We start from the raw sequence: 24,848 nt of genomic DNA, 5'->3' as shown, positions 1-24,848 counted from the left end.
CATTTACTTGAATGAAAAAGAAATCCCTAGGGCAGAAGTACAAAAAATATTGATAAAATGTAATAATTTGGCGATTTTACAACAAATTCCCATAGGGTTCAATAGTAAAGTTTGACAACATTTAAGATGGCCCACTAGGAAATTGGGGTGGTAAACATTCGATTTTAATCCTTAAACAATAAATATAACAGAAAAAATTAATTAACAAAAACTTATCAAAATACCTAGGGCAGAAATACAATGTAATTAGACTCTGCCTCGTTAAAATAGATCGCCTGGTCTTGTACTCTAAAGCGTGACTGATTTTTCAGAAATAACTGATCTTGGTGTACTGATTCATTCAAATACGCGTTGGCGTGTCGTAATTTTTTAACCGAATATTAAATATTTCAAACCTTATTAGTAGCCAAGTTTTTGGTTCACATCCATTTAAACAGCTGCTTAACCAGGTGTTGATTAATTCAATCAATTACAAGTCAAAACACAAAGGAATCTGAAAACTGCATTAAAAATACGGGTCATAGCGTCTATGTAATTGGATCCGTTTGATAACAATAGTCGTGTCACAAGTGCCCTTAACTGAAATCGTGGGGAAGGTTCAAATGTAATGCATGTATTTTTATAGGCAACAAAAAATAATCATTTAAGTGAAAGAAATGTCTATTCTGTTAATTCTTAAAAAACTTTTTTTCATTTTTGACGTAGTTTGCACCTACAGTGTATTAAGGATAGATAAACATGGAAAATACACATGTACTCGTAGTATACATACGCTTTAATTATGTATTACCTTTATACCCTCATTATGTTAATGTACTTTCATTTTAAGTTGCACCTTTTGTACAATGTGACAAATTTTCGCGGAAATTTGGCACCTTGTTCATAGCGTCAATTAATCCCACGCGGAAAATGTACGTCTACAGTAAATATTTGAATTCTAACGACGATTTGAAGGATAAGTCTGTAAACTTTAAAACTCTATCCAGGCTTTTGTTTTTATACATGAAGGGTATTCTTTTAACAGGATAGTTCATCATCATAAGTTCTTTAAAGGACTGGTGCCTAGACACAGATTTGAACTTAATATTTTCTCAAAATTTCTGTGTAATATCATGACTTGCAATGGAAATTCACACTTAAATAAAATTAATTATTTTATTTGAAAATTATTGGAACGCGTTCCTGGACTCGTTGAAATAACACATTTTTGTACTTTCACAAATTATATCTTTCTTCATCCTTAATATTTAAGTGCGTGTCTACGAGAAAACCATGCAAAATCCAAATTTTATTATGAAAGGCATTGTGATTATTTTGACTGATTTTATAGTTTCTGATTAGCATCATGTGTCCTCTAATAAATTCCAGTATCAAAATTGTCTGGTGCCTGTGGGGACCCCTATTATGGCCCAATATTCTATTTTTAGCACAGTTGTATCAAAATATTTAGAAAACACCCAGAGATTAATCGAAAAGAAAATGCAGTAACGATGCACTTTAAAAATAAAAATTGGAAATATTAAATAAATCTTCAGGAAATGCTCTAACTAGAAATATGTAATTTTATTTCATTTATGTACACTGATTCTGTAAGACTGGGGTCTAAAATTAGATTAAATCAATGTGTTAAAAACACCACAATATTTAGAATGCTGTAAAAACCCAAGAAATGCTTAAAACATTATAAATATCAGTTCAATAGCAAGAATTCTTCACAATCAATTGAAAGTTAAAAAGAATTTGCTTGCAAATGTCATTTTGCTAATTTAAAACTAGAATAAAGTTGACTTAAATTATTAGTAAAATTATCTCCCTTGGTGGAACTCTCCTTAATTAAAGGAAGTAAAAGTATGACGTCTTATGGCAGACGAAAAGATGAGGTGTGCATTAGGCGACAACGTTTTGTTAAAGGAATATAAAAAAGATACAACTGTCCATCTCAGATACTTAAAATGCAACACAGAAGACATTATTGTCCCAGAAAGCATCCTTATACAAAATTGTGCAGGTGATATGGGACTTTGCTTGTCTTATTTATGAAAACGTGTTATCACAGAAATATTTACGGGCCGTCGTATTGCTATATATGTTATGACGTGCTTATATATATACTTACAGTGTCTGTAAATTTGACAAACCGTTGAAGGCATTGGTCTGAATATTGGTTATCTCGTTGGAATTTAACCCCCTAAAACAGATTTGAGAAATAAACAAAAGTGTTTTTGTTTCATTCATGATAAATAGTATACAAGTAACTTTTTACAGACATTTTATTTTTTCAATAAAAATGAAATTGATCATTAAAATTTAAACATAGTTATAAAGTGAATTTCAAGCCAATACAGGTATCTTTTTTCAGATTGATTCCATTTAGAATAATTGAGGCATCATTTTGTACTCAACGCTGAAAATCACAAGAAACAGAATTTTATTTCTACCGATTACAAAAAATTACTAGTATTCAAAATACATAATTTCTTTTTTCTACGTACTCGCTCCGACAGTTGAATATATACAATGATGTCAAAAGTGGTGGTATCGCCTGTTTCAGTTTACATAACTTCAGAGTTTCGGGCTAAAAGCTAATTGCAATTGTTGCCAATCGCTGAAGTATAAAAGTTGTTTTATTTTAATAGGAAAATAAAAATATTTATTTTTATTTTATAGCAAATCAGATAAAACTTCTGACTTATAGAATGAATTAAACGGTTGTTACATCCATTCATATATTTCTGTGTCAAGGCGATTGTGTGTGAAGTAATAAAAAAACTAATTACAAAGGTCAGTGGACCTATTGCATTTATACGCTTTTATTTTGATTTTTTTAATGCAATAATATATTATGTGTCATTTCTATCTTTTATGATGATTCATTGAGCAGACTTCTACATGTATAATATAAGATAATACAAAGAAACATATTCATATTATTTGTTATCAGTTCAATTTTCAGAACTTGTTATTTAGGTAATATGCTGTTATAGTTTTTATTTAACAGATAAGAGAGAGAGAGAGAGAGAGAGAGAGAGAGAGAGAGAGAGAGAGAGAGAGAGAGAGAGAGAGAGAGAGAGAGAGAGAGAGAGAGAGAGAGAGAGATTCCGTCTTAGTCACCCCCCCCCCCTTTTCAGGCTTCACTGAATGTTTGTTTCTATGTCAAACAAAAATTCTGAATTTTTTTCTAAATAAAAATCAGACAATGAAAGTAACCCTTTCTTAAATCAACAAATCATATGTATTTGTTCGACAGTCATACTTTTTTTTATTTTTCCGCTTCAAGTTCACACGAAGTCTACCTGCTTGTGCTGTCAATCAACATCGTTCGACAAAATGCAGGTGTGAAGTTTTCGTCACATGGAAAACGAAGTGTGAGTATTTCAAACAACCCTTGCGAAATGATCAAGAATAATTCTTGAACTTTTAAGAAATGTTCTTGATTATATTCTTGAATCTGCTCATGAATTGTTCATGAAGATCCCATGAAGTTAAAATTATATACTCATGATTTAATGGATTTTATTCATGAAAACTAAGTTCAAGAATATTCAAGAATAGTTTGTTGTTCATGAAAAAACCTGAATATTTTAATTGACTACAAAATGATCAAAAAATACTATAGTTAACTATAGTTAATAAATATTTATGTTTAGGCAGGATTTTTATTATCATTTATTTAATTATTTGAAAGATTGTTTATAGTTATGGCATGTTCTTAAGAATTAAATAAAACGCATTAATTGCTTCTTTATCACGTTGACATATATGCGGTAGGCATCAAAAGCCTGAATGTTAATTCGATGGTGGGTACGATCTCCAGACATGGTACACAAGATATACACAACTGCAGGTAACTAGTTGTCAATCAAATCAAAGTATCCAATCCCAGGTTGAATTTTATATGATTGACAGGGGTTCTTAGACCACGTAAATTTGAAGGAGGTGCTTATTTCCTCCCCCTTTAATGATCAAGCGCTATTAAGGTATCAATATCTACCAAATAGTACAGTCATTTTAATCATTTGTTGCTTTGAATATGACATTTAAAATGTAATTTAATTGCAAAGCTTATACGATATTGCATTTTTGATTGATTGATTGATTATATGTTGTTTAACGTCCCTCTCGAGAATTTTTCACTCATATGGAGACACCACCACTTGCCAGTGGAGGGCTACAAATTTTGTCCTATGCTCGGCACTCAGGGCCTTTGAGCAGCAAGGGATCTTTTTCGCGCCAGCACCTACTGCGACACGGGGCCTCGGTTTATACGGTCTCATCCGAAGGACCGGTCTCCACGTCCCACAGTTGGATTCGAACCCGCGACGTAAGCATTTTTGAAGTTAAAGTGGTCTGAGTAAATTCTTAGATTTGTCTATAAGTTCAAAGTTTATTTTGTTACAGAACCTTTTTCTCTCGCTAATATACGTATATATATGCTTTATTTCATCGTATTGTTTAATAGCACATTTTATTTTTTTTTTATTTTATCCAGTCAGTAATACGTTCTGGTAGATCAAGGTGTCGATATCAAAGCATTGGATTTTTCTTAGGAATATGGGAGCAATTGTGATTTTTCAATACCATGAAAATTCTCTCTCTCAATCTATCATATTCCATTATTGTGAATTTTTATGAAACAATGATTTACTCGTTTATTTGATGCATGTTTATTTACCCTGTAAATACCTTTTTTCTGAGGAATCATTGTCGATACATTTTGAATGCTTGTTATTCATCTTGACGGAATATTAAACAGAAAAAAGCAAAAGCGATATAGCATACATGAGCAGTAGTTATAAAAACTATGTCCAGAATTCTTGTTTTATACATTTTTTTTTCAAAGTGCTTTGTCTTCGTACTAAAAAATGTTAATGTATAGTCTTAATACACGTTAAAAAAATCAAAGTGCGTTGATTTTATCCCAATTTTTGCTAACTTTAAATTCTTTTTTTTTAAATCTCCATGGCTTGAATATGCATAATGACGAAATATTAAGCAGACAAGTGCGTTTATTGCCGATGTCCAGTGCTAAACTGGCCGATAAAGAATTGCATCGAATTTTGGGCGATTTTCTTTTGCTCCAGGTCTAAGATTCTTCTTATTAAACCTTTAAAAAAAAATCTTTTAATTATTTGAGTTTTTTTTTCAACGATGCAAATAAGTGTAGAAATTGTTACGATCGGACTCCAGGCTCGAAATTAAGGAGTTCTATCATTCGGGCTATGACGGGAGCCGAGAATAGTCTGAGTATTCCTAGTGAATATATATAACAGTGCAGCTGAGGTAATTATAATATTTTCATGCTGAGTTTGAATGACTAAGACGAAGGTTCTCGGTGATTGTAATAAAAAAGACGTTTATCGTTCATACAACTGTTTAGTGTTGTAATGTCTTTTACTAGATTGTTTAACATTTGAATTCTTACTGCACATATAGAGCGCAGTGTTTTTCTAATACCTGGCTGTACTCTTTATCAGATCAAGGGTACAGTTGTCTAGTGACTTGGCATAGGTCTCATCCCTGAGACACGTACCCGGAAAGATACCCAAGACAACGTCCTGTACTGAAGAGATAAATTTTTATTTGTTTTTATTATAAAGGGATAGATAAACCTAGACGCATGCATATTTTGTCACACTGCTTATGTGTTGTGTCATTAAATATACTGTGGAATAAGGAGAGACGCATATATTTATTTTAACATATTACTGATATATACAATTATTATGTTCCCCAAACGAAGTTGGGGAACATATTGTTTTTACTCTGTTTCTTATTATTATTATTAAGGTCTTCCGTTTCAAACGGAAGACCTTTCTGTTATTCGTAGGTTTCTTTTCCACAGTTTTTTTCTTTTTTTTCTTACCGATTTTGTGCACGCGAGTTCTCGGAAATGGCTCGATGGATTTTCATGAAACTTTCAGGGCTGATGGAACATGAAAAAAATCTAGACATACATTTCTTTTATTTGATGACGTCTCTTCCGGTTCCGCGATTTTCGCATTTTAGTGAATTTCATAAGGTTAGTTTGTCCGCGAGTTTTCTCGAAAACGGCTTTAGATAGAAACTTGAGATTTTCAGTGATAATAGAGCAATAAATGTAGTTGTGCGGAACGTATTTCATATTCACCAATATTGCTATGTACGGAAGCTCGTTATGGCCCGAAAATAGTTCTATTGCGAATTTCTAAAAGTTTGACACCTTTTCTACGATAACTTTTTACTTGGAAATATTTTGTTAAAACATGTAGAACAAAAGAAGTGTAGAATTCCAAGATCTTTCGAATGGTATCTCGAAAAAAGGGCTGGCTCCTTAAGTTAAGGGCCAAGAGGGGCCGAAAGTTTTTTCTTTATATCTCAAAAAGTATTGCGAATTTGTAATACATCAAAGAAGCAAAGTTGTTTAAAATGTCAAGTGGAATCTATCGGAGTCGGCAACACACGTCCGTCGACGTCACTTCCGGCCAAACCGGAAGTAGTGGGAAAACTCATATTTTTGTCGTTCTTGACCAGTTTTTGGGTAGCATATGTCTCTGAGAGCAAAAAAATTAATTTTCCACCCGTCGTCATCACTTCCGGTCAAACCGGAAGTAGCCAAAAATAGCTTATTTTTCCATTGTTAACATAGCTTTAGAGGAGTCGAACCATTTTAGGCCTTATTTCTCATTTTTGTTAAAAATGAAAGCTACTTCCGGTAAAACAGGACGGAAGACCTACTCGTTGCTTTGCAACGAGCTTTGCTCTAGTTCTTATTATGTCACCCCGAACGAAGTCGGGGACGACATATTGATATTGTACGCATGTTTTTTTTATCCAGGCTGTTTCTCGGAGATGGCTGGGACAATCTTCCTGAAACTTTCCTCAATGGACGATCTCTGGTTGTAGTTATGCAGTGAGGTCGTTCAGTTCCAATATGTCTACCGTTGCCATGGAAACCTGTAAGAAGCGACGAATTTTGTCCGCAAGTGTTCTCTCTGGTCCCTTAAACGTTCGTCATGAAACTTTTTTTTTTATTTTAATGATTAGTATCTGTAGTTGAGCGATTTGCATTTAAAATTTTCAAATAATCGATTATTGCCATGGAAACCAGAGGAATGTTAAATTTTTTTAATTTCGATTTTCTCAATTACTACTCAAGCAATCGTTTTGAAACTTTCAATGTTATGTCCTTGCAATGTGTCAAAGTGATTTCTACTTTTAAAATAATTGTAATGAGTCGCTCACAGTTGTCATAGAAACGAAGCAGAAAAAAGGTTAAGATGTACACATGTGTTCTCCAAGGTCTAGGTCAAAGGGTCAAAGTTCTTCGTGTCCAATAAAAGTTCTTTTCACAAGGATTACATATTTGAAATACGAAAGCCCTAGCCCTTACCGTTCAAACGTAAGGTACTATGTTCAAGACGACCCCCCCCCCCTTCCTTTTGAAGCGCACTGCCAGGTAGAATACACAGATATAACATATACAACTTACAAGTAACGTTTTAAAAGTTTCATTCATAAAATTCAGTTCTCCTGATGTGATTTGATAGTTTGCCAACATTCATTCTTCTTCTGTCTTGTCTCTAGATTTTATAATTATTTTATTTTATCTATATAAAAAAAATACCGATTGTCAGCTGCATTTATTAGCATTTCGCGTTTTTCTTGTATATCTATTACTTGTATATTATTCATTTCATTAGATAGTGCAAGTATAAATTAGAAAATTTGTACGTTATTTCCATAGTTTTTATTCATTCATAAATCCTTGGATCCGCTCCTACAGGTGCGCAAAGCCTTGATCACTACTGTAAACAAAACATTCATCTCGCCAAAAATGTTCATGATTCCGCTAAACTGAAAAAGTTTACACATGATTTATCATCTCATAAGAAACATCAGCCCTGTGCAATGCAGAAATGCTCGAATTGAAGGTGGCAGATACGTTTTCCGGCAGAACCTCTAAAAATGAAAGTGAAAGTAGGGAAATTTCACAGTTCTCACTGGCGTTATAATACACAATATAATTCGGCTGATCTTCTTAATAAATTACATTTGCCAAGCTTTTTTGGTAGGAAAGATACTGCCAATTAACAAGTATTAGGCTCAGTTCAGTACATCTGCTCAATTTCTTTTATGCAAGTCTGTAAATTTAGGAACTTGTAATTTTTTCCTGCACTACTTTCTTCTCCTACCGATTCTAAAAATAATTAGTGGGATGAACCCATTTAAGGTCTTCCGTTTCTAACGGAAAGGACTGATACGACTCGATGGTTGTCCAAGCTTAGCTAATGGACCATTGTTTTAGTGATGATAAAAATGAAAGTCTTGTCCAGTACGGGGCGACATATGCTATTGCTTGCAATAGCAGACTTTCTAGTTATTTTTCTTCCTGGGAAAATTTTTTCCGCGAGTGATCTTGCAAACTACACATCAGACTAAGGTGAAATGTTTATAGGGTCAGTAGACATGCAATGTAGATTTGCGGAACGAAGGTCATTTTGCGCGCACTTGCTTGCAGGAGCGCGCACGTGCAACATGATAAATGACCGATTTAATTGATATAGATGTAACTTTTTAAATTTTTGATGAAATGCTTTAGAATTCATAATATAAGGATATATTAGTAGCATAGACAATATAACATGGTCAAAATAGCAAGATCTCACGCGCATGCACGTGCACTTCGCTCTGATTGGCTGAAACTAAAGTCTCAATATCTTTCTTGTTTTTTGACAAAATGATTTGAAATTTTAAACATAGCCATAGATTAGAATATCCTACAATATGATATATAGCAATTATCATGAAAACACGTGCATGCACGTGCGCTGCAATCTGATTGGCTTAAACTTTAAATAGCTATAACTCATTTGGTTTTCAACCAAAGAGGATGGGATTTGAAACATAGATAGATATATTGAACTACTACAAAAAGGTATGGACATCGTCCACATGGATATACATGCGTGTACGTGCCCTGCAATCTGATTGGCTGAAACTTTAAAGAGCTATAACTCCCTTGGTTTTCAACCAAACAGGATGGGATTTGGAATATAGATAGATAAAATGACTACTACAAGAAAGGTATGGTCACCATGCACATGCATACACGTGCGTGTACGTGCGCTGCAATCTGATTGGCTGAAACTTTTAACAGCTAAAACGCCCTTGCTTTTCAACCATACGGGGTGGGATTTAGAACATAGATAGATGTAATGGACTTCTACAAGAAGGTATGGTCACCGTGCTCATGTATGCACGTGCGTGCACGTGAAATGAATAAAAATAAAAAATTCATAAAATGAGCGTATTTTTTATTACTTTTGGATTAAATACTTTAATTTTTAGTATATTAAAATATATGGATTGTGTAGACAAAATGATATGGTCATTACGCACAGGCATTCGCATGCGCATGCGTGCAATGCTAAAATTTGAATGAACTTCGTACACTTCCGGATAAACGTTGTTGAAGTCTCAAATACATAGAGTTTGTCTTATTTAATGAAGCTTATAGGTAATATGGCACAAAAAGAGAGTTGGGAGCGTTTGGGGAACATCTGAGTGTAACGGTCCCCGTTACAATTAGCACTAGTTACTTTTGGTTTACTTAAAGTGTCTGTAAACTTAAGAAACCGTCAAAGGCATTATCTTCGAAAGTGGTGATTTGATTCCCTCCCAGATACCTGGAAAGTGTTCAGTCAAGTTATAGAGAATAGTATTTTTCTTTATTATGAAAGTAACTTTCACACAAATAAAGTGAAAATTCAACCATGATCATATCAGTCATTATGATGACTGAAATTATTATTATCCATTATAATTAAGCTTTACATTTCTATTGGGTTGATAAATTTTGACATTTTTCATTTTATTTTCTTATTTAATTATTTGCTTGTGTATTATGAAATCATTTTGAGCAAAATCATGTTTTATTATAAACATATTTCTAAGGAAAATCGTCACAAACAGAAGCCACCATATCAGCACACTACATATATATTATTATGATAGCAGTAATTTGATTGGAAGATACGGATCACATCTAGGTGACAATAAGTGACAGTCAAACACGTTTTTATTTGTAAAAGAAAATTATGAGTGCATGCATTTACTGTGTAAAACACTGGCTAAAATATATTGTTTGGATTCATTTACCGAGCATTTACCTTTTTTATGAAACCTGCAATTATTTGCTGTAATGATCAAAGCATCACATTATACATTTAAGAAATCAACAACAATGTTAAAAAAAGTTCTTTAGGAAATGAACTTGGTTTGTCACGTGATCAAATCCTGTGAAGCCCTTAGGGCTTCTCTGTAGATTTGATCACGTTTAATAATTATATATTTACAGTTTAAACGAATATTCCGAGTAAATCTACATTCATTACTCGAACGGGCCGCCGTATTGCTGTGTTGTGACGTGCAATGACCTTAAAGATGTTTGTTCTTGAAAGTTCGCCTCGTTCCTTCGCCTCGTTCCGACATTTGAATATTTACATTGATTTTCAGCGGTCGAGTTCTGAAAATTTCTTCTTTATAATGAAAGGACAATGATCGCCAATGAGGATAATATTAATATTTTTTGTGTTCCAAAATATTTAAAGTCAAAAGTGGTGGTATCGTCTGTTTTAGTTCAAATAACTTCATAGAAAATTTCGGCCTAAAAAGGTAATTGCAATTGTTGCCGAGCGCTGAAGTATAAACCTTTTTTTTTAATAGGAAAATAAGAAAAATATTTATTTTTATTTTATAATAAATCAGATAAAACTTCTGACTTATAGAATGAATTAAAGCGGTTGTAACATCCATTCATATATTTCCGTGTCAAGGCGATTTCGTGTTGAGTATTAAAAAAATAATTACAAAGGCCAGTGAACCTATTGCATTTATACTCTATTATTTTTATTCTTAATACAAGAACATATTATGTATCATTTGTATTTTTCATGATGATTCATTGAGCCGACTTCTACATGTATAATATAAGATAATACAAAGAAACATTTTCATATTATTTGTTATCATATTCATATTATTTTCAGAACTTGATATTTAGGTAATATGCTGTTATAGTTTTTATTAAACAGACAAATGAGAGAGAGAGAGAGAGAGAGAGAGAGAGAGACAGAGAGAGATTCCGTTTTATCCGCCCTTTTCAGGCTTCACGTTTTGTTATTATTTATATCAAACAAAAATTCTGATTTTTTTTTTAATATATCAGGCAGTGAAAGTAACCTTTTTTTTAAAGCAACAAATCATATGTATTTGTTTGACAGTCAGACACGTTTTTATTTTCCCGCTTCAAGTTCACACGAAGTCCACTTGCTTGTCCTGTTAATCAAAATCGTTCGATACTGTGCAGGTGTGAAGGTTTTGTCGCATGGAAAACGAAGAGTAGGTATTTCAAACAAGATATATTCTAAAATCTGAATAATAGATAAATAGAATACATTAGGCATTATCACTTGAATTTGAAATATATTCTCTGCCAATATCAAATACCTACGCCGACACGTGTACATTTTGAACTACTATTATTTTTTTACGTATTTAGATGCATGCTTTGAGAATGAAATTTTTGTTCTAAAACAGACCTTAACTTTTTTTAAAAACTATTCTTTAAAATATCCTGGAAATACAGAACTGGTTACGTATCCGATTCCTGGGGGAAACCGCGGGTGGGGGGGGGGGGGGGGGTTATTGATCGTATTTATGGAAAACATATAAGAAGAAAGATTTATTTTCGCTATATCTATAGACTACACATTATAGTACAGTAAATTCTGTAGTACATTACATTTTAAATAAATATATCCTTTAATCATACTATCAATTTAATTCGCTCCAAAATTACATCCTATAAGACATGGGCATATATACTGAATTGTGGGAATTGTTTTAATTCCGAGTGTTTGTAAATTATGCCTCTAGGGTGAAGAAATGTGTTTTCAAGTCTCTTGATTTTATACCACCCGCTTGAAAAGCAGGGGCATATGTAGTGATGGGGTGTTCTCCCTTCCGTCGGTGTATTCGTCCGTCCGCTGAAATTACGCTTTTGATACCCACCCCTTATAATAAAAAGCTATATATAAATGAAAACATTGGTCATATTAGAGCTCGTGATAACAACTAAAATGTAGTTGACATAAGCTTTTTTATTTTGAAAAAAAAATCTTTCGTTACTACCAAAAGCAAAAATTATATTTCATGAATCAAATTTATAAATATCCTAAATTTTAAAGTAATAACCGTATACAATTAATAGATATGACATCGGGAGACCGAATTGCAAAACTAGCAACATGTGCTTTGAAAGTCACACATTTTTATGAGTTACAGATGAGCCGGAAAATGGACACCAAAAGAAAATCCCATTAAATATGCACCTTGCGTCAACAAGATTTCTTTAATTCCAGTTGCTTCAGGTAATCAAATCCCAGAAATACGTTGTGTATTCTACGTGTAATAAACACAATCATCGTATACAGAATACGAAAGCCTGCATCTATGCACACAAATTTAAGGGATTCTTTTTTGTCCAATACTTGAGCCTGAGCCACATTCAATTCTTGTAAATACGGGTCCCGTCTTAAAGCTGGTAACAATAAAGTGTTTGTTAGATTCATTATCACGAATGCATTTTAGAAGAACTATGATTTAAGGCTACAAGTGGCAATATAATTTGTACTCATACGTAGTAACCTTTCTAAGGATTTTTTTCCCCAAAATCATATGTTTGTTTTAGGTATTTTTAAGGTTTATGTCAAACATATTTTTGTTTTTGAATAAAATAATAAATATTTGCATCATTACTTTAACAAATCGGCCTACGTTACAAAATAAAAAGAAACATTCAATATTCATAAGATTTCAGCAGACGTTAATCTTTCTGGATAGATTTTTTTTTCAATCTTTTTATGAGTATTTTTATTAATCCCTCACTTTTAAGTAATAAATGTAAACACAGCAATCAACTAAAGTAAGCACGTTTATCTCTCAGTTTTAAAGGAATGAAATACATGAAGGTAGCGAACAATATTCAAGATCAAAAGTCAATTCAAACAATACAATTCAGGAGCAGAGAAAACATGGACCTCTAAAACGTCAGATATAGGATAAGGTGCCATGGAGGAGTGAGCATCCCCTACCGACCGGTGACAACCGCCGTGTAATCCTTTTCGTGATCGGGAAAAATCATTTTGCATTTGTCATTTGTGTTTTTGAAACAATTCAAGACCTAGCCACATATGACATACCAAGAAGAAAATCATCTTGCTCCATATTTTCATAAGTGAAAAGTGAAGTATGACCAGATCAAAAGCAAGCGAAAGAAATTCGGGACTTTTTAATTGGTCATATTTAAAAGAGAACATGGGATGCAATGATGTATTGCATGTAAGTTACACTGAAAAAATATTTGTTAACACATTTAACCTTAAAAGATGCTTTTCATCATAGAGTCACGCATCAAACAAATCGCTCATCGATTTGTGGTCCTAATAGTATTCAGTAAAATGTACATGTCAAGCAGATAAAAATCCACTAACATTTTGATATTCATCACAAACTTTGGGTTTTCGTGCAACTACAAAATACTCACAGTTGTTCTAACTTTTGCAACCCGTTAAAGGTGTTGTTTTGAATTGTAGTTATTTTGTTGAAATCCAGCCGTCTAAAATAGATTTTTGAAATTATTTAATCGAGTATTTTTGCTATAAGCATTCCGTCTTTTGCCTTCAAAATCAAAAGAAATAAACAGAATCTCTGAACATGTTTACAAGTATAAGTCTGAGTGATAGTTTACTTGTAATTTATGTTATTTTAATTTCTTTAATGTTCATATCTTGTTTGATATGGATATCTCTAACGTACTTTTTTTCCAATAATTATAAATAACAAAATTTTCCAGAAGCATTTTGTATTTTGTTAACTAAAATCAAACATAGCTGCAAAGTAGGAATAATGATTAGTCCATTTTAAATTTTAAATATCTATCCGTATTTTCTAGCTAGCACCGAAGTACTTTAGCTACTGGGCTGTAGATCCATAGTACAGTAAATTCTGTAATGCATTACATTTTAAATAAATATATCCTTTAATCATACTATCCATTTAATTCGCTCCAAAATTACATCCTATAAGACATAGGCATATATACTGAATTGTGGGAATTGTTTTAATTCCGAGTGTTTGTAAATTATGCCTCTAGGGTGAAGAAATGTGTTTTCAAGCCTCTTGATTTTATACCACCCGCTTGAAAAGCAGGAGCATATGTAGTGATGGGGTGTCCTCCCTTCCGTATCGTCGGTGTATTCGTCCGTCCGCTGAAATTACGCTTTTGAATACCTACCCCTTATAATAAAAAGCTATATATAAATGAAAACATTGATCATATTACAGCTGGATAACAACTAAAATGTAGTTGAAACAAGCTTTTTTATTTTTTTATTTTTATTTTGAAAAAAAAATCTTCCGTTACTACCAAAAGCAAAAATTATATTTCATGAATCAAATTTATAAATATCTTATTTTTAAAGTAATAACCGTATACATTTACTAAATATGACATCGGGAGACCGAATTTTTTGAAATTCACACATTTTTATGAGTAACAGATGAGCCGGAAAATGGACACCAAAAGAAAATCCCATTAAATATACACCTTGCGCCAATAACATTTTTTTAATTCCAGTTGCTTCAGGTAATCAAATCTAAGAAATACGTTGTGTATTCTACGTGTAATACACACAATCATCGTTTACACAATACGCATGCCTGCATATATACACAAAAATTTAGGGTATTCTTTTTTTATCAAATACTTGTGCCTGAGATATAATTATAAAATACTGTAGAAAATAATATTGATTGCACATTCAATTTTTGTTAATACTAGTCCCATTTTAAAGCAGGTAACAATAAGGTCTTTGTAAGACTCATTATTACAAATGCATTTTAGAGGAACTTTAATTTAATGCAACAAGTGGCAATATAATTCATACTCGTTTGGCAGAGTCATATTTATTTAAAATGCATTTTCCATTTTTATTAAATAACTTACTGAGCCATAGTTTACTTTATGCCATATTTGGTAGTAGTATAGTCTCCATTGATGAATTTGACTCACAAAATCTCATTGGCCAGTAAAGAACTATATGCGGTATATTGCATATGTTTGCCCCCACAAAAGTCAAATTTTGAAAACTTCCTGAAATGTGCTGAATTCAATAAATTGTACGAGAAATATAAGTTAACAGAAAATATTATAGTTCCAGAGCAGTGTATTCACAATTTCTGTTTTTATGACGTCACAAACTAGTCCGATTTTATATCCTTTTTCAGAAAGAGGACAAAATGGACAAAATTTCAACAATTTAAGCTTTAAAATTTATAGAGCGCATGTGTGTTCAGGAACAATATTGACATATTTCATTGATATTATCATTCTACACATTATATCAAAATATTTATCCTGAACACACATGCGCTCGGTGACTTTTATTTAAAATATCGACGAAATATGTACATTTTTCTGCAAAATTCATAAAAAACTGAAATTTACGTCATATTTGTGACGTCATTACGTACATATGACGTCATTACTTATGAAATTATTCAGTGCTTTGAAGTCAGCATATACTCCCCTGTGTAAGGACTTAATTAAATATTACTCCATCAAAGTTTGATTTTGGGGGGCAAATGTTGGTTAATACCGCATATAGTTCTTTGTATTCCCTTGTTTAACCAGTTTTTCTGCTATATATACTGAGGCATGGGCCCATCCCTGTCAGTGCGGGAAATTCAACTTACATATTACCAGCTGCCCGTTGTCACCACTTGAAAGGTAATTTTCTTAATCTATAATTTTTTTGTATTTTATTTATTAAGTCCAAGTTATAAGCTCAAATATTTTTCATATTTTTGAAAGAAGGGTATTTTACCTATGAAAATGACGTTTTGGATTTAGTAAACTTAAATTATATTATATTTGAAGTGAATAGGAAATAAAAGCATTTTGTCTCAATGTCTATGTGTACTATGAAATTGAATATATGTTTTTGTACTTCTAGATCTGCCATTGCTGCTTTTTCTTTTCCTAATAAATTTATGAACTGAATCTGCGTTTTCCATCTCTGCTTGGTTATACTCGTACGTAGTACCCTTTCTAAGGAGGATTTTTTTTTTCAAAATCATACCTTTGTTTTAAGTATCTTTCTGTTTTTATGACATACATATTTTTTGTTGTTTTTAACAGAATACTTCTTACAGACACGAATCGGCCTACGTTACAAAATAAAAACAAACAAACAATATTAATAAGATTTCAGCAGACGTTATTCTTTTCGGAAGGATTTCTTTTCACTCGTTTTATGAACATTTTTATCAATACCTCACATTTAAGTAATAAATGTAAACCCAGCAATCAACTAAAGCAAGCACGTTTATCTCTCAGTTTTAAAGGAATGAAATATATGAAGGAAACGAACAATATTTAAGATCAAATGTCAATTCAAACAATACAATTCAGGACCATATAAAACATGGACCTCTAAAGCATCAGAGATGGGATTAGGTACCATGGAGGAGTGAGCATCCCCTACCGGCCGGTGACACCTGCCGTGTTATCTTTTTCATGATCGGGAAAAATCACTCATCATTTGTTTTTGATGTTTTTGAAACAATTCAAGACCTAACCACTCCTGCTTCAAATTAACATACCAAGAAGAAAATAATCTTGCTCCGTATTTTCATGAGTCAAGTATGACCAGACCAAAAGTAAGCAACGGAAATTCGGGACTTTTTGATTGGGATGCAATGATGTATTGCATGTAAATAACACTGAAAAATATTTGTGAACACATTGAACCTCCAAAGATGCTTTTCATCATAGAGTCACGCTTGAAACAAAAGCTCATCATCTTGTAGTTCTAATAGTATTCAGTAAAATGACATGTTAAGCAGGTATAACTCCACTAACAGTTATTACTATTGAAATTCATTACTAACTTAGGGTTTTCGTGCAATTACAAAATACTTACAGTTTTTGTAAATTTTGCAAACCGTTAAAGGTGTTGTTTTGAATCGTAGTTATTTTGTTGGACTCCAGCCACCTAAAATAGATTTTTTGAATTTTTGAATCGATTATTTTTTGCAATAAGCATTCAGTCGTTTGCCTTCAAAATCAAAAGAAATAAACAGAATCTCCGAACATAGTTACAAGTATACGTTAAGTTACATGTGATTTATGTTATTTTCATTTCTTTAATGTTCATATCTTATTTGATCTGGATATCCTTTACATACTTTTTTTTTTTACCAATAATTATAAATAACAATATTTTCTACAAGCATTTTGTTTTTTTTAAATGAAAATCAAACATAGGTGCAAAGTCGGAATAATGATTAACCTATTTGAGATTTTAAATATCTATCCATATTTTCAAGCTAATACCAAAGTACTTAGCTACTGGGCTGTAGATCCTCTTGGTCCAATATACATTATAATGTCATTGTAAAAAAGAATAAAAATGCGGTACATGTAAATAATCAACATATTATTAACTGTACATAAATACCAAAATCCATCCTTCACAAAAAGGAGCCCAAAATTGTCTTAATTTTAATTCAAATGAGAACGAGTATTTTATTCAATATCCTAGACGGTATGCATTTATTTCTCTAATGCGTTTATAGTTGGTTAGCAATGAAAGTAATCTTTTTTCCTTAAATGGAAAATATGATAATCATCTTTTAACTTGAATTGAAAATCAATCTGTTATTTTCAAATACATGTAAATAACCGTACTGATTACAAAGAAATATTTTTATATTCAACCAAGCAGACCAACATATACTGTGAAACGTCAAATTTTCGTTGGGTTTAATTTTCATTGTTTTAGAGGTATCGAGAGATCCACGAATTCTTTACCACCACGAAATGAAAAATTTAATATGTATTTCTACCCAACACTTCTCCAACCACAAAATGAAATCCTCATAAATCAATATTTTTTCCCTCAAACCCCGAAAATTTGCTCCTACGAAATATGTCATTTTATTGTATGTTTTTTTCAATCGAAATATTATTAGAATCATACATGTACCAGAACCTCAGTTATCAATTATTGGTTTCCTTTTTAGTCCGTATAGTTTATACACAATCCACAGAACAAGTTTAGTGAGATATATTGCGAATAAAATGTACATGGATTTTAGTATCAACCCACGAAGTGTGACCAATATCAAAAAACTATAAACAATATAACTCTGTGAAAGGGACATAACACAGGGACCCTGAAAATTCCAGCGGAGGGATCAGGCGCCTCATCATTATATTCATGGAGTAATCAAGGAAGTAGTCACCCACCGTGAGCACAATGCAAAACTTTTAGAGGCAAGGTTTTGATTTAATTTACATGTTTATGAGTTTATGACACTTTACTTTGAAAGTAGTAAACTTTATTTACGACACAAACTGAGATTTAAATATTATGAAAATAAATCGGGATCGGCATACCAAAATGGATATTTGTAGACTGAAAATTGCAGAAAGACAGTCTGAAATCTCTTTTGGAGGATTGTATTAAAATTCGAATGATTTCATTTTTAATATTTAATTTAGCTGTGGATGTTGGAGAATCATATTTCTGATTCTATCACAGTCTTGCTATTCATGTTTTTTTTTCTCACAGGCAAATACACTATCATAAAAGTACGTGTAACGAGAAAGTTACTACTATGAGATCTATTGGCGTCTTTAATGATGCTATAAATCACGTGACACACCCGTTCCTTGAAGCACTAAAGTTTGGTTGATATACCCATCACTGATCTTAGGTACTTTAATTTCTGCAAATTTATAAAGCTACAGCCCGGGAAAGAGCTTTTTAAATGAAACCTGCTCATTAATGACACAAGGTTAACATTGTTTTTTCGAATTCGACACATGGAAAATTTTCACAGATACAAAACACTCACAATTCCAGTAAATTTGGCAAACCATTAAAGACATTGTTTTGAATTATGCTTATCTTATTGTAGGATAGCCATCTGGAAAAAATACATAAATTCATACAAATGTTTTGCTACAAGCATTCAGTTTATTTTGAACGAAATGACATTGAAACGTGAAATCAGCGAATATATTGTATCCGAAGACTTAAGCTGCTGGTGTTAGTAAATTACATATTCATAAGCATAATAATGTACAAAATACTTCAATCAATGACATTATTATAGCTTAATGTATTTGTAATTATCATGAATAACTAAAATGGATTATAGCCCTTATAAGAAAAAGGCACAATTCAAAGATATCTACCTAGATTGCAGTAAAATTACATTTATTTATTTCTGTTTTACATTGTTAATCCTTTTTTCAATGTCTTGGACGTTATGCAATGATATCATTTTATGCTTTAATGGATGGTTTGAAATGATAATGCTATGTTCTTGACTCATAACATAAGACGACGTTGAATGCAAATTCTTGCCTGAGACGTCGCGCACAGATTTGGGGCTGATTTTGTAACGTCAAAATATATTTTTCTGACGTTATTGTATACGTCGTTTAAGCGTAAAAACGTAAAAAATTCAAGGCGTAACAAATCAGACTAGACATTCAATTTTAGTCCCGGTTTTTTCTAAAAATGTCTTAATTTTTAATGTCTCTTTAAATACAAAATTTTATTTATTTGCACATTTTAAAAATAAATGTTTTATCTGAAAACGTTTTGCCGGTAAATAAACAATTCAGCTCACATTGGTGTTATACGCCCGGTTAAATACCATAAAACGCATATTTGTGTCGTAGTAACAAACCGACTAGACATCAAAATCGCTCTATTAATCTCCCCTACTGCTTGCTTATAATAATTTAAAGAAACATTTGACTACTTCTTGATTTGCACATTTCATTTATCAACTTAGTTTTACAAAAAGAACCTGTTATATAGTAAAAAATCTTTATCAAACACTCTATCATTTCTTGTAACTTGTCAAGATTACGACATATTACGGAATGCTTCTTATTTTACGAACAGTCGGAACAGTCTGTAAATTAGAAATTTATTAATGAATGTTGTGTGACATCATCATAGGAAGTTATAGAAGCTTTGTACAAATTTCCAGAAAAATCCATCTAGCTAAAACGATAAAATGACCAAAAGTACCAACGCCCGTCGTTTACAGTGTTACAAGTTACGCAATTTCTATCCCCAATACCATGCGCGACGTATTCATATCTTAGCAAGTTTAGATTACAAATAAGCCATAAAGTGAAACATTCAATCAGGATTTGTAAAGAATAACGATGCAGGTACTGTACGCTTTTGGATACCCACCCCTTATAATAAAAACATATATATGAATGAAAACATTGATCATATTAGAGCTTGTGATCACAACTAAAATGTAGTTGAAATAAGCTTTTTATTTTGAAAAAAAATCTTTCGTTACTATCAAAAGCAAAAATTATATTTAATGAATCAAATTCATAAATACAAAAAGTTTTAAAGTGCACAATTACTTAATATGACATCGGGAGACCGAATTGCAAAACTAGCAACATGTGCTTTGAAATTCACACATTTATATGAGTTACAGATGAGTCGAAAGATGGACACCAAAAGAAAATCCCATTAAATATACACCTTGCGCCAATAACATTTCTTTAATTCCACTTGCTTCAAGTAATCAAATCTCAGAAATACGTTGTGTAATACACAGAATCATTGTATGCAGAATACGCATGTCTGTATCTATGCACACAAATTTAAGGGATTTTTTTTTTGTTCAATAATTGTGCCTGAGATATAATTATAAAATATTGTAGAAAATAATATAGATGCCACATTCAATTTTTGTTAATACTGGTCCCATTTTAAAGCAGGTAACAATAATGTCTTTGTAAGACTCGTTATTACAAATGCATTTTAGAGGAACTTTAATTTGATGCTACAAGTGGCAATGTAATTTATATTCATACGTAGTACCCTTTCTAAGGAAGATTTTTTTTTCAAAATCATATGTTTGTTTTAGGTATCTTTATGATTTTATGTCATACATATTTTGGTTGTTGAATAAAATAATCAATGTTTGCATTATTACTCTAAGTTTCTAACAAAATACTTCTAACAGACACGAATCGGCCTACGTTACAAAATAAAAGCAAACATACAATATTCATAAGATTTCAGAAGATGTTACTCCTTCTGGAAAGATTTCTTTTCACTCGTTTTATGAGCATTTTTATCAATCCCTTACATTTAAGTAATAAATGTAAACACAGCAATCAACTAAAGCAAGCACGTTTATCTCTCAGTTTTAAAGGAATGAAATATATGAAGATAACGAACAATATTCACGATCAAAAGTCCATTCAAACAAACAAATCAGGAGCAGAGGAAACATGGACCTCTGAAACATCAGAGATGGAATTAGGTGCCATGGAGGAGTGAGCATCCCCTACCGACCGGTGACACCCACCGTGTTATCCTTTTCATGATCGGGAAAAATTCATTCACGACAGCATTTGTTATTGATGTTTTTAAAACAATTCAAGACCTAACCACTCCTGCTTCAAATGTGACATACCAAGAAGAAAATCATCTTGCTCCGTATTTAACAAGTATGACAAGACCAAAAGCAAGCGAAGGAAATTCGGGACCTTTTGATTGGTCATGTTTAAAAGAGAACATGGGATGCATGTAAATAACACTGAAAAAATATTTGTTAACACATTGAACATCCAAAGATGTTTTTCATCATAGAGACACGCATCATACAAATAGCTCATCATTTTGTGGTTCTAATAGTATTCAGTAAAATGTACTTGTCAAGCATGTAGAACGTCACTAACAGTTATTACTATTGATATTTATCACTAACTTTAGGTTTTCGTGCAACTATAAAATACTTACAGATGTTGTAAATTTTGCAAACCGTTAAAGGCATTGTTTTGAATCGTAGTTATTTTGTTGAAATCCAGTCGTCTAAAACAGATTTTTAAAATTATTTAATCGAGTATTTTTGCTATAAGCATTCAGTCTTTTGCCTTCAAAATCAAAAGAAATAAACAAAATCTCCGAACATGTTTACAATTATTAGTCTACATGTGATTTATTTTATTTTAATTTCTTTAATGTTCATGTCTTCTTTGATATGAATATCTCTAACATACTTTTTTTTCCAAAAATTATAAATAACAAAATTTTCTACAAGCATTTTGTTTTGTTTTTAATGAAAATCAAACATAGGTGCAAAGTCGGAATAATGATTACCCTATTTTTGTTTTTAAATATCTATCCTTCTTTTCAAGCTAGTACCGAAGTACTTTCCTACTGAGCAGTAGATCCTCGGGGTCTAATATACATTATGATGTTATTGTAAAAAAGAAAAAAAAATACAGCACATGTAAAAACCAACATATTATTTACTGTACATGAATAACAAAATTCATCCTTGAGAAAGAGAGCCCAAAGCTATCTTTATTTTGATACGTGCGAGAACGAGTATTTTATTCAATATCCTAGACGCTATGCATTTTATTCCTCTACTGTTTGTATTCTTGGTTAGCAATGAAAGTAATCTTTTATCCATAAATGGGAAAATATGATAATCATCTTTTATCCTGAATTGAAAATCAATCTGTTACTTTCAAATAAATAACCGTACTCAACACAAAGAAATATTTTTATATTCAACCAAGCAGACCAACATATACTGTGAAACCACAAATTTTCGTGGGTTTAATTTTCATTGTTTTAGAGGTATCGAGAGATCTACGAATTCTTGACAAACACGAAATGTAAAATTTAATATGCATTACTACCCAACACTTCTCCAACCACGAAATAAAATCCCCACAAATCAATATTTTTTCCCTTAAAACCCGAAAATGTGCACCCACGAAAGTATGTGATTTTACAATGGTTTTTTCAATCAAAATATTATTAGAATTATACATGTACCACAACCTCAATTATCAATTATTAGTATCCTTGTTAGTTCGTATAGTTTACACCCAATCCACATAACAAGTTCAGTAAAATATATTGCGAACAAAATGTACGTCGATTTTAGTATCAACCCACGAACTGTGATCAATATCAAAAATCTATAAACAATATAACTCTGTGAAAGGGACATACATGTAACACAGGGACCCTGTAAATTACAGAGGGATCAGGTGCCTCATCATAATATTCATGGAGTAATCAAGGAAGTAGTCACCCACCGTGAGCACAATGTATTGGTCAGGTATACAGAACGTTCTTTATCAAATTAAGAATAAGAAGAAAGGCATACCAATTGGTAAGAATCCCGTCGGCCAAAATACGACAGAATGATCGGTTATATTTGCTATCAAAATCATTACAACGCCCAGAGAGTTTACACAATGCTGACTTTAAACAAGGTTGACAAAATTCCTGTAAAATCAACCTTTCAGTAGCTTGCCTCGTTTTAAAAATTGATTGTACTCGGAGCCTTTTCTCGAGTGTCGGATAAGCTGGGAATTGTAAACACCATATGTAGGTTTTAATGGGATAGAAATAAGTAAAGCTGACGATGGTAAAGACAAAATCTTTTCGTTTGTCTTACAATTTAGTTGTTTGTTGGTCCTTATCACCATTTAAACGGGTAACGCAGGGGATTCGCTAAAAAGTATGGGTAGGGGGTTTTAGTCAGGATGGATGTAGGTCACGTGTTTTTTTTTTTTCGTTATTGGAAGAATTCATATTCACGGCGATCGAGTGGTCCCGTTCCATGCATCCCATGCACAATCGAAGACATGAAATTGTTTATGGGCATTTGAGATTGAATCCTGTTCGTAATTTTTATGTGTTTCATGCATAAAATTTCTGACATTTAAAACAGCAAAAACATTGAATCGTTAAAGTCTAAACAAAATTCCAATTGTTCAAATTGTTGCAACTAATATTATTTATTTTATTGATAAAAAAAATACAGGTGTAAAACTTTTTACAGATAAATAGACTTTTAAGGTTTGTAATTGATTTTATTTAAAAAGGCGGAGAACAACAGTATTAAGAAAATCAGAGATAATCAATTTTTGGAGGTATCACCGTAATTCAGTTCAAAGTAAAGTTTTTAAGGTACATTGATTATCGACATATCAAGTTAGTTTTCTTTCTTATGAATGTATTTTGGTTATCGACCTAGTGATCTTTACTTTTGACCTACTTATAAAATATTTAATAGTGTTTAAATACAGCCACAGGATGAAAAGCCAGGTTTCCCAAATTTGGAAACCCGATGGAAACATATGGGAATCGTGACATCAGTAGTTTCCATGTAGTTTCTATTTTATGGAAGCCACATAGTGGTTTCTACATAGATTCCCGACATGGAAACAATCAACCTGTGGTTTTCCGTAAGTTTCCCAAGATAGGAAACCATGGAAACATGCCTCAGTGGTTTCCATATAGATTCCCGACATGGAAGCCATCAACGTGTAGTTTCCCCCATGTATCCTAGGTAGAGAAACTTCGAAAGTATATATCTCAATGGACTTTTACGAGAAGCGCTGACTTCTACAGTTGACGTTTACTTGGACATTTAAACTTATATCATGTACGGAAGTACATAATTGATATTGCATAAGAAAACCTTTATAGTGGTCATAGGTATGGTGTTAGGGGCACTAACATGTGAAGACCGGGAGTTGAGGGTAGGGTGGTTGTCGTTTTCTTCAAGGACAACTTAATTGTGCATTTAAATAACCCGTTATTTTCGTTTACTTAAATGTTGAGCTAAATAATTATATCAAAATAGAGCTACCGTACATAGCTCTAGTGTAAAAGTAATCGTCAACTGTAAAAGTCAGCGCTTCTCGTAAAAGT

At 32.2% G+C, this 24,848-nt stretch overlaps 1 long non-coding RNA gene across 1 annotated transcript in view; it reads right to left on the bottom strand.

The window, feature by feature from the left end:
* The window catches only part of LOC134251632 (uncharacterized), a 51,940-nt gene that overhangs the window by 12,314 nt on the left and 14,778 nt on the right, over positions 1-24,848 (bottom strand). Inside the window, exon 3 of the long non-coding RNA XR_009988786.1 lies at positions 17,025-17,096. This is a non-coding gene — a long non-coding RNA (uncharacterized LOC134251632). The remainder of the gene's footprint in view (positions 1-17,024; positions 17,097-24,848) is intronic.

Source organism: Saccostrea cucullata, unplaced genomic scaffold (assembly GCF_032062105.1).
Source record: "Saccostrea cucullata isolate Sc308-1 unplaced genomic scaffold, CSIRO_AGI_Scuc_v1 ctg9157, whole genome shotgun sequence".
Lineage (NCBI taxonomy): Eukaryota > Metazoa > Mollusca > Bivalvia > Ostreida > Ostreidae > Saccostrea > Saccostrea cuccullata.
The sequence above is the reverse complement of the archived record's forward strand: the minus strand, read 5'-3'. Positions and strand labels throughout refer to the sequence as shown.